Source organism: Saccopteryx leptura, chromosome 2, assembly GCF_036850995.1.
Source record: "Saccopteryx leptura isolate mSacLep1 chromosome 2, mSacLep1_pri_phased_curated, whole genome shotgun sequence".
NCBI lineage: Eukaryota > Metazoa > Chordata > Mammalia > Chiroptera > Emballonuridae > Saccopteryx > Saccopteryx leptura.
Genome location: NC_089504.1, coordinates 167,475,045 through 167,486,442, shown reverse-complemented (window position 1 = coordinate 167,486,442; position 11,398 = coordinate 167,475,045).

Genomic DNA, 11,398 nt, shown 5'->3' with positions numbered 1-11,398 from the left:
CCTGGCAGGGTCAGGCACATTCAAGGCCTGTGTCATCTTAACAGTTCTCTTGGCTGCTGCTGCTGTAAGAAAAAGCACCTGCTGCACATTAGAAGGGGACTAGTGCATTGCCAATTCCACATGGGGCCTCTGGCCCCTGTCTGTCCTTGTCAGGCAGGTTCCTCATCCTTCCTCCTATTCAAACTGGGACAGTGGGTCTTGGGGATCCTGTAACCTGAACACCAGCCATTTTCCTGGCAGATGCCAGGGCCACCTGCTTTCCTTGCTTTTTCAGGAGCTGAAACCTCTGTTCTGCTCAAGTTGCCACCAAAGCCCCAAGACTTAATCAGACTTGCCATCTAATTTCTCTCTAACTGCCCCGGCCTCAAATCTACCCACATCTGTGTTCGGGTAACTTTCACAGGCCCATTTCTCTTGTTAGTGCAGGGATGGGGGGCAGCATGGGCAGCAGCCCTCTCAGCCTCACTGTCCATCTCTGTCCTAGAGAGCATGATGCCATCCACCCCTGTGCCCCACAGCTGTACCAAGCAGGCTGCCAGGGGCTCATTGGGTTTCTGCCTGAATTTCACCCCCAATTCCATCAGCTCTGCCCAGGTATAGGGCTTCATTATCTGGGGAGGAGGCTGTGGCTGCCCCTGAGGGACTCTTGGTTGCTGGGTCTTTACCTTCTTGGTGACCACCAGCTGGGCTCTGAGTCTGTGGACGGCAGTTGCAGCCTGAGCCTCCCCCTCAGAAGAGTCAGAAACACCTGGTCCCATGACTCAGAGCCACTCTGCTGGCAGCTCCATCTTACGCACCCTCTTCGGCTCCTGTGGCTGCTGGCTCTCAGCCTGAATCTGAGTCTCGAGCTCCTGAACCCGCAGTTGTTTCTCCAACAGCTGTCACTGCCAATACTCAGTTTCCAGAGCAAACTGCAACTCATGAACCCATAACTCTTTGTTCAGAGACGGCTCCAGATCCAGGTGCCATTGGTGCTCAGCCTGCACCTCACACTGCAACTCTCAGACCCGGTTGTTCCTCTCCAGCGTTCACTCCAGTTCACACCGTCACTGGTGCTCAGTATGCAGCTCATCCTGGAGCTTTCGATCTCGCTCAGCTTCTTGCACAGAGCTCTTGGTTTCTTCTCGCAGGATTGTTATAAACACCCAGCCCATGGTCCCCACCAAGAACAGCCACTCCTCTATTCTACCCTTCAAGGGTGTCAGTGGCTCCATACCAATCTGCTCCAAACCCTGCCCACTACGCCAGATGTAATGCTGGTGGCCGAGGCCAGGTAGGCCCACATTGGATTTGGGCAGACAGAAGAAAAACTGCGGAGCCGGAAAGGGTTGGGCCATTCCCTTTAATAAAGTCTCACAATGGGGACAAGCACACAGGCAGGGGAAACCGCCTCTCAGGTAAACAATCAGCAAAATGGCCCCTCACAGTGGCGGGCAGGCAATCTGCCATCTGCAATCCCCCTGAGTGCAAGCACCCATAGCCTTATATAGGCTATGCACACGTGCCTCTGCCAGGTGCTTATGCACTAATCAGGCAAAGTGCTTGCAGCTGGTACACCAACTAGCAAGCCTAACACAGCTGCCCCACATCCCCCCCCAAAACCAGCAGCACGACCTGGACCCAACTAAGCTGCCTGCAATCTTGCCTTTTTGAGGTTCAACAGATGGTCTGTAATAAATTCCCTCCAGCTCAACCTTCCACAGTTTTGCACACTTCATCTGAACAGAAGAGAGCACAGGTGATACTGGGTCACACATTGCATGACTGACAAGAGAGATAACTCTCAGTTGAGCAAAAACTATTTGAGATGTAGTGCAATATACCCAGGGACTGGACTGCAGTGGCCCAGGGAGAAAACATTGCCTGAGTGAGCTGAGCCACCTAGAGTGACCATTGAAAGAGATGGTTAGTGAACACAGCACTGAGGAGACTGGAGAAGCACCCAGCGGGTGGATGTGCAGCAGGGGAAAAGACTCTCATCATCTCCTACACAGCAGCCTGCTCATCTATCAGAAAAATGATGTTAATGAAGTCCATAAAAAACAAACAAGAAAAATATGTTTCTTTCTATACAGCACTGTCCAAGGAAGGTTAGAGATACCATATCTAATAGGACGAGTATGTCCTCACTGGAAAGGGTATATTTCTACAAGGCTGGACCATTCCACAGGATCACTTTAGCCTGCTTTGCACTCCTTCAGGAGACTCCTTTTCTCCACCTCTGTGCTCACAAAATAATCCTCTGGTTACTCAATATCTAAAACTCTTGTTAATAAGAATAGGGTACCTGGAATGCCAGTGGCCAAGGCCAGGCAGGTCCACATTGGATTCGGGCAGACAGTAGAGAAACTGCAGAGCTGGAAAGTGTCAGGCCATTCCTGTTTATTGGAGGCTCACGGACAGGGGAGCAAATAAATAAAAGAAAACCGCTTTTCACAGTGACAGGCAAGGGATCAGGAAAACTGCCCCTCTTGGTAGCAGCTGAGGGAGTCAACCAACCTCACCTCACAGTGGTGGGAGAGTGATCTGGGAGAATTGCCCCCAAGGGAAAGCACCCATAGCTTTTCATAGAGACTCACATGTGGCTTTCTGCCACGTGCTCACACACTAATTGTACAAAGTGGTTGCAGCTGGGAAGCCAGCGAGCAAGCCTAACACAGCTGTTTTCCCCACAGTGCCCTAGGTTCAGTGCTCTTAAAGAAGTGCCTGCATATCATAATCACCTGAGGAACTTTAAAACGTCCCTGGAGATTCTAAGTCAGTCAGTCAGAAGTGGGGTCTGGGAAGCTAGTTTAAAACCCCTCCCAGGTGACAGATGCACATCCAGATGTGGAAGCTACAGCCTTAGACGAGTACCTATCAGCCTTCCATGCCCGTGAGCATAGAGTGGAGTGGAAAGTAAAACAAACACAACTACCAAGCTTGTGGTTCTCAGCCATAGCTGCCAGACGGAATCACCTGGGAGCTGCTAACACACAGGTGCCCAGGACCCCGACCAAGCAAACTCAGTAAGATTCTCCCGGAGGTGGAGGCACAGACAACAGAACTGTTTCAAGTGTTCTCCAGGCCATTCCAGTATGTGGCTGGGACTAAGAATCATGACTCATATAAGGGGCCAGACAGTGAATGTTTTGGGCTTTGTGGTCAGTCAGGTGCACAGTCTGAAACAACTACCTCACTGCCATCTCGGCGCAAAGCAACCATAGACCACAGGAGTAAGAACATGCTTGGTGGGTCCAATCAGCAAGCAGTAAGTGCAGTGTGGCCTGACACCTGCTCTGCGTAGAGGACACACAATCTGGTTACTGGAGAGTGTGTCCCTCAATATAAATATTGGCATTTTAGATTATAGAACACACACAATATTATAAATATTAAACTCTTGGTGCAGTGCCTGGCTGAATGGGAGCTTGAAAAATAAGTCATACTTGATTACCTTAAAATAGTCCCTTGAACTAGGATGATGCTGATTGCCCTGACAGAAGTAAGGGTCTGGACCTACGTGGCATCTGGTCATTCTTTAGAAACTGCTTTCTTGGGGATGAAATATACCTAGAATATGATCAAGATGGTACCCAGCTCAAATGGTTTCATTGCCAAACTTTTAAGAAACAAATAAATTAATTCTACACAAGTATTCTCAGGAAATAGAAATAAGGAACACTTCTCAACTCATGAAGTCAGCATTATCCTGATGCAACATGGGACAAAGAAATTACAAGAAAAGTAAATTACTGTTTAAAAAATTAAAGAAGACAATTTAGGTGATGCAAACAAACTAGAGTACTTCATGGATGGTCTCCACCTGGAGAAATGTAACATGGGATGGAAAAGAAAGTTTCTATAGGATAAAAAAGAATGAACAAGGAAGTAAGTATAGAGTCCAGAGCTGGTTTGGCGTTTGGGGCTTGGCTGACTGATAACTGTGTTTCTGGCCTAGCAGAGCACTTACAGCAACATAAAAGTTATTTAAGTGTGACCAGGCGGTGGCGCAGTCCATAGAGCGTCAGAGTGGGATGCAGAGGACCCAGCTTCGAAACCCCGAGGTTGCCGGCTTGAGCCCAGAAGTTGCTGGTTTGAACCCCGAGGTTGCTGGCTTGAGCCCAAGATCACTGGTTTAAGCAAGGGGTCACTCGCTCTGCGGTAGCCCCCAGGTCAAGGCACATACGAGAACACATCAAGTGTTCTCCATACAAGACAGCAATCAAAGAACAACTAAGATGCTGCAACAAAGAATTGATGCTTCTCATCTCTCTCCCTTCCTGTCTGTCCCTATCTGTCCCTCTCTCTCTCTGTCAAAAAAAAGAAAAAGTTATCTAAGTTGCAGTTTAGCCTGACCAGGCGGTGGCGGCGGTGGCGCAGTGGATAGAGCGTCGGACTGGGATGCAGAGGACCCAGGTTCGAGACCCCAAGGTCACCAGCTTGAGCACAGGCTCATCTGGTTTGAGCAAAGCTCACCAGCTTGAGCCCAAGGTCGCTGGGTCGAGCAAGGGGTCACTAGGTCTGCTGAAGGCCCACAGTCAAGGCACATATGAGAAAGCAATCAATGAACAACTACAATGTCACGACGAAAAACTAATGATTGATGCTTCTCATCTCTCTCCGTTCCTGTCTGTCTGTCCCTATCTATCCCTCTCTCTGACTCTCTGTCTCTGTTAAAAAAAAAAAAAAAAAAAAAAAAGTTGCAGTTTGATGTGGCAGCCTGGGCAGGGGCAGCTCCATCTTGGGCCTGGAAACTTACTTCAACACTACAAAGTGATATCCCTTATGAACACAAGGTCACAGCAAAATACTAATAAAGTAATCAACACGTAAAAAAGAGAATACACCTGACCATATGGGGTTTATCCAGAGAATGCAAGGCTGACTTAATATCTGAAAATCACTTAAGATAACGTACTATATTAACAGACTAAAGAAAAAAAAACCCCGCATGATTCTATCAACAGGTGTAGAAGAAAGCATTACACAACATTCAACATTCACTCATGATAAAATTCTCAAGAAACCTGGATCCAGCTGATAAAGGGCGTCCACAACAAAACCCATGCTGCTAACACAGTACCCAACGGGATAAGACTAAATGCCTTTTCTCTAAAATTGGGCAGAAAGGATAGCCAGTTTTTATGTAAATCATACCTCAATAACCTTAAATTTAGAAGACTGTATTGGTGCTTTGAAGCCAGCATTAATACATGTGTAAGGCCCTTGTTATCAAGGTTCAGTTATATAGCTTATCTTACAAAAGGCAGTTAGGTGGCCAGTTACTAGGTATTTCATAGTCAAGCCCCCAAATCCAAAGTTCCTGCATCTGAAAGTGTTTTTCTTCCTCCCTCTGGACCAGTGGTCTAAGTTTGGTCCCTGGATTGGCAGCATCACCATCAGTGAGGACTTGTTAGAAATGAAAATTTCAGGCTTGACTCAAAGCTCCAGAATCACACACTCTGGGGGTAGGGCCCTGCAATCTGCTTTTCAAAACCTTCCCATGATTCTGATGCACAAGAACATATGAGAAGCACTGGCCTCCGCTGTACTGAGGACCTGTGGCATCTCAGCTTCATTTAGGTTGGGCTTGTGTTGAATACAGTTTTGCAAACTATGAAAGCCTCATCCAACTTCTTGAATTCAGTGAATCTAGAATTACCTTGTGGAAGGACATCATATTAATATCTTAAAAGTACATTCAGAATTTATTCTTTCCCATGTCCCTGAACTTCTTTGAGACATCATTGACAAAGTCCCCAAATTCTTTGTACATGTTAAGATTTCTTTGAATTTGTCTCAGGGAAAAAATGCTGGGCTCTTAACACCAGCTGGGTTGGGAAATAAAGACCGCAGTGGCAGAGGGGAACTAGCTTTCTCTGGTAATCTTGACTCCCTCAGGTGAAAACAGTCTCAAGAAAGAAAGAAACTGCCTCCTTCTGCAATCGTATTCCCACTTGATTCCATCCTAGGGTCCTGTTCAGCATTCCAGACCTCAGACGTTGGGTCTGGCAGGGCAGGGACTTCAACAGGAGTACTAATTCTGGAGACTCAGATGTGTTTTTGCCAAGTACTGTATCTGTAAGAAATGCCATTCTATAGGCTTCTATAGGTTGGTTAGAAGATTTGAACTTATTCTTGCCTTAAGGCAGAAGCAGCCACTTCACCATCCCGACATTTTCATATTCTAGTTGCTCAGAACCTTGCTATGAATTGGGCATGTGACTTCATGTGACCAGGTGGGACACTTGTTTTAGTTGCCTGCCAAAGACAGCTAGCTTTCCTACCTAGCTTCACTGCCTAGCCCACCTCAGACAGATAACCAATCCTGGATCACCAAAACCAACTGTCAGATGCCAAGTCTTGTATCTTTCCGAGATCCTGACAGCAAAAACCGATTCAAACAAAACAACTGAAAAAAATGACTTATTGGGCCATCAGAATCCAAATACTGACGACATTTAGTTATAAGGAATTATTGTTAAGTTAGGTATAATAATAGTACTGTGGTTATGTTAGCTTTATAACCTGAAATATTCACACATAGAAATTAAGTCTGGAATTTCTTTCAAAATAACATTGAGGGGAAGAGGGTGAAAAATGTAGATGAATTAAGACTGGTCACGGGTAAATTCTGGGAGCTAAATGATGGGAATTTAAGATTATATTGTATTTTCCTACCCACTTTTTGATGTTTGAAATATTCCACAATAAAAAGTTTAAAGAGAACATGCCGCTTTGTGTACCTTTTCAGTTCCCCGTCTTCTCTTCAATTTTCATAATTCCAGTGCGTGTGTGAGCCATGGTGAGAACAGACAAGGCTGTGACTGCCTTCGCACACTCCATCTCTCACTGTCTCATGCACCAGGCAAGACCTTAGTGGTATGAAGGTCAGCAGTATCTCCCCTGTGGTTAATAGTATTTCTTTGCTAATAACACCTATGGTAATTCTAATGATGATAATTTTATCTAAAGTATCACAAGTATACTCAATATTCTGTGAAATACCATTAATTTTTAGCATTAATACTATTAATGCCAAAAGTTAAACACTTAAACCCCAATGTAATTTTATTTTCAAATTGAAGGTCTATGTGTTCACTTAAATAACTAGGTTTAAGGACATTAAAGAGTATATCATTATAAAACATTAAGACTCTGAGTCCATAGGATACCTTAAAGAAAGAAAAATGGGGGACTGGCTTTACAAAAACTTTTGTAAGGTTTTTGGAAAATATTACATTTTTTCAGTCCTCTTGTCCCCAATAATCATGTTATAAATGATTGAAGCAAAGATTTTTCATGGATGCTAAAATCTTTGTGAAAGGTTCTTGGGCAACAGGACATAACCAAGGTCTCAAATTATTACTTCACAGATTCCTAATTACAGAAGGGTAACTTCATTTCTTTTTTTAGCAAGAGACAGACAGTAAGTGGGGGAGATGAGAAGCATCAGCTCGTAGTTGTGTCATTTTAGTTGTTCACTGATTGCTTCTTATATGGGGGAAGGGGACTCCAGCCGAGCCAGTGACCCTTTGCTTAAGCCAGCGACCCTGGGATCACATCGATGATCCCGTGGTCAAGCTGGTGAACCTGTGCCCAAACCAGCAACCTTGGGGATTGAACCTGGGACTTCAGGGTTCCAGGTCAATGCTCTATCCACTGCACCACCATCAGTCAGGCAGGAAACTGTAATTTTATAATGGAGACCTGGAGGCCACTACCTGTACTTAGTAACAATAAATGGGACACACCCATGACTCCTGATGTGATGCAGTAAGAAGTCATGTCACCACCATTGTAAACTTTTAGCCAAAAATATGTATCCTGAATCTACTCAGGAGGAAATTAGACAAGATGTTGATAATCGGTGAGTCTAAATGAAGGTTATTTTGGGTGTTCTTTGTATTGTTCTTTCAGTTTTTGTTTGAAATTTTTCAAAACAAAGAGTTGGTGAAAATATAATGTTTATGTTTTACATGATTTCTGTGTAATACAGAAAAAAGAAGGGGTGGGTTAAGTCTTGTGTTAACATCAATCCAACTCTCCAAAAGTAAGCAAGCTTCACCAAAGTTAAAGTGGAATTTCCACCTGGTCCTTCAATGACCCAAAGCCATATCCTCTATGTGACCTCTATTTCATCAGAGATGAACAACATAGCATTTCCTGTCTCCATGAGGTCAAGATACTAAAACAGAGTACAACTAACAAAGCATGTCTACTGGTTCCAGAAATAAATTCACGATCTGAAAGCAAATTCTAAATTTTCAACACTTAATATTTTTATCTTTAAAAGAAAAATACATTTTAAAGACCCTTCTATATTTTTTCAATTAGGAAAAACCCTGCTGAAATTCTATTACAAAAAAAAACAAAAAAAAAAAAACTAGCAGTTGTTCTCATTCTATAATATGATTTAAGGACCTAGAAACAAAAAATTGCCTGACCTGTGGTGACACAGTGGATAAGCGTCAACCTGGAACGCTGAGGTCGCCAGTTCGAAACCCTGGGCTTGCCTGGTCAACGCACATATGGGAGTTGATGCTTCCTGCTCCTCTGCCCCCCCCCCACTCTCCCCTCTCTAAAATGAATTTAAAAGTAAAATTAAAAAGATAAATAAAAAGTGCAAATTCTTAACTAAGCATTGTTGTATGTGAAGGAACCTGGATTGCAATTTTGAAGTCGTGAGCTAAACACATCCAAGAAGGGTCATGGCATTTTTGGTTTTGCTTTATTAAAAGCGCAAGTCAAAATTTATACTTACATTTCATGTTTGGGCCCTGACCGGTTGGCTCAGTGGTACAGCATCAGCCTGGTATGTGGAAGTCCCAGGTTTGATTCCTGGTCAGGGCACACAGAAGCAATCATCCGCTTCTCCACCCCTCCCCTTCCTTTCTTTCTCTCTCTTCCCCTCCTACTGCCATGGCTTGAATGGTTTGAGCCCATGAGGCGCTGAGGATGGCTCTGTGGCCTCACTTCAAGTGCTAAAATAGCTCGGTTGACACACAATGGAGCAATGGCTCCAGATGGGTAGAGCATCGCCCAATAGGGGACTTGCTAGGTGGATCCTGGTTGGGGTGCATGCAGGAGTTGGTCTCTCTGCCTCCCTGCCTCTTACTTAATAATAATGACTTCATACTTTTGAAAAAATTTTTTTTAACCAATTATAGATTCTAGTGGAAGATTATACATACACAAGGTCTTTCCACTTTTCAAAGCAATCTACTTGTTCAGATCATCTTTCACATTCTGATTGCACTCAAAGGAAAAACAAAAGGCAGGAACACTGGACCATACTTATGTGTGATCCTGGAAGAGGTAACACCTGCTGCAAAGGGCAAAACTAATAAAAAGACAATATGCTATCATCGACATTTTGTGCAAAAGGCAAAATGAACAGCTGTGTTCAGTGGAAGAGCCACACGGTGTGCCAAATAGTGTCCAATTTTTTGCCACACCCAAACACTTCCAGAAAATAAAACCTACAAGTTCTTTCATTTTCATATAGAATAAAAGACTTAATAATTAGGTTACACCCTCATGATGTTATGTTACTATCTCTTTTATTGTGAATTTTACCATCTTTGTGTAAATAAAATGAATTTTAATTGGCCACCAATCTATAAAGTTCCTCTTCGATCCAAAGATTAGTATCACAAGCAAAACAGAGACAAGGAAAATACTAAACTAATTATTCAATAAAATCATAGACTCTAAAAGGAAAAAAACCAAAAACGCCTAATTGAAGAGTTTGCAACCTAAGCAAGGAACTAGGCTTGCAACTGACTCAAATGAATCTAAATGATTCTCCAAACTCCTATAAATTTTTTCCAAATAAAAAGCTGGTAAAACTATAATATGGTTTATGTTTTGCAAGATTTCTATGTAATGTGAAGAACAAATTCAAAGAGTAATTAATTTAAGTCTTGAGTTAAAATCAATTCCTCTCCAAAAGCCTTGCCCAAGTCAAAGCAGAAATCCATCTGGTTCCCTAATGCCCAATGCCCAGAACAAACATAGTAGATCGCAGACATTAAGAAACATTGCAGACTTTTCAGCACTGAGGTGCCCCAGAATTAACTGGCAACATAAAGGCAAAAAGCAAGCAAATATACAAATCAACGGTTCTCAATCCTGGAGAGCTTTTCAAAAATACAGTTCCTGGGACTTACTCCAGAGCAGTTCTATGGGAATTTCTGAGACCTCAGACCATGACACCAACACGTCTTCACCACACTGCTGAGTGATTTTACGTGCATCTAGGGTTGAGGACCACTGCTAAGAGCAGGAAGAGGGGGAAGAGAAAAAGGAGAGGAAGCAAAAAGACCTTCAGAAAGTAAAGGCTAATCATGATCACTAATTTGTATTTAAATGCATCAGCCTTTCCATTTAAACTATGTCATTAATTTCACAGTACCCTCTACTGGTCAGGAAGGATATCTATTCTTCTTAGAACTTGGGACAAGACATCTCCAACTTGATTAAAGTATGTCTGGAAACAACCAGTGAACCTTCATTATTTCTATATTGTCTCATAATTTAAGTATAAAATGGGTTGGCAAAAATGACTTTAAACTTAATCTCAATAGTCAAACAATTAAAATATGTCATTTGGTTTATCTCAAGGCTTTATCAACTCTGACACTATTGACATTTTTTTTTTTTACTATTGACATTTTGAATCAAAATGATTCTTGGTTGCTGGAAGCAAACCCTGGATATAGACAGTTATACAATATTCGGTAGTGACTCTTGGACACAGAAGGCTACTGTTTCAATATGAATTAGGAGTATTTTACATCATCTTCCTTTACTACTTTCTTTACATGACCTTAAGTCCACATCCTATATGCTGTCAGATATTTAGCAACATCCTTGGCTCGTACTCATTATATGCCAGCAGTGGTCCCCCTAAAAATGTGACAACCAAAAATATCCTCTAAACATTGTCAAATGTCCCCAGCCCTTAGAGGACAGGTGCAATATTGTGTTCAGTTGAAAAACCAGTGACTCATTTAATCAAGATGATTCTGGGGACCAAAAGCACAGGACTATGAGGTTGGTAACATCTCTCTGTGGTTCTGATTTGCATTTCCCTGTGAATAGTGATACTGAACATCTTTTCCTATATTTGTTGGTCATATGTATGTCTTCCTCAAAAAATGTCTATTCAGGCCCTGGCCAGTTGGCTCAGTGGTAGAGCGTCGGCCTGGCGTGCAGAAGTCCCGGGTTCGATTCCCGGCCAGGGCACACAGGAGAAGCGCCCATCTGCTTCTCCACCCCTCCCCCTCTCCTTCTTCTCTGTCTCTCTCTTCCCCTCCCACAGCCAAGGCTCCACTGGAGCAAAGATGGCCCGGGCGCTGGGGATGGCTCCTCGGCCACTGCCCAGGCGCCAGAGTGGCTCTAGTCGCAAAAG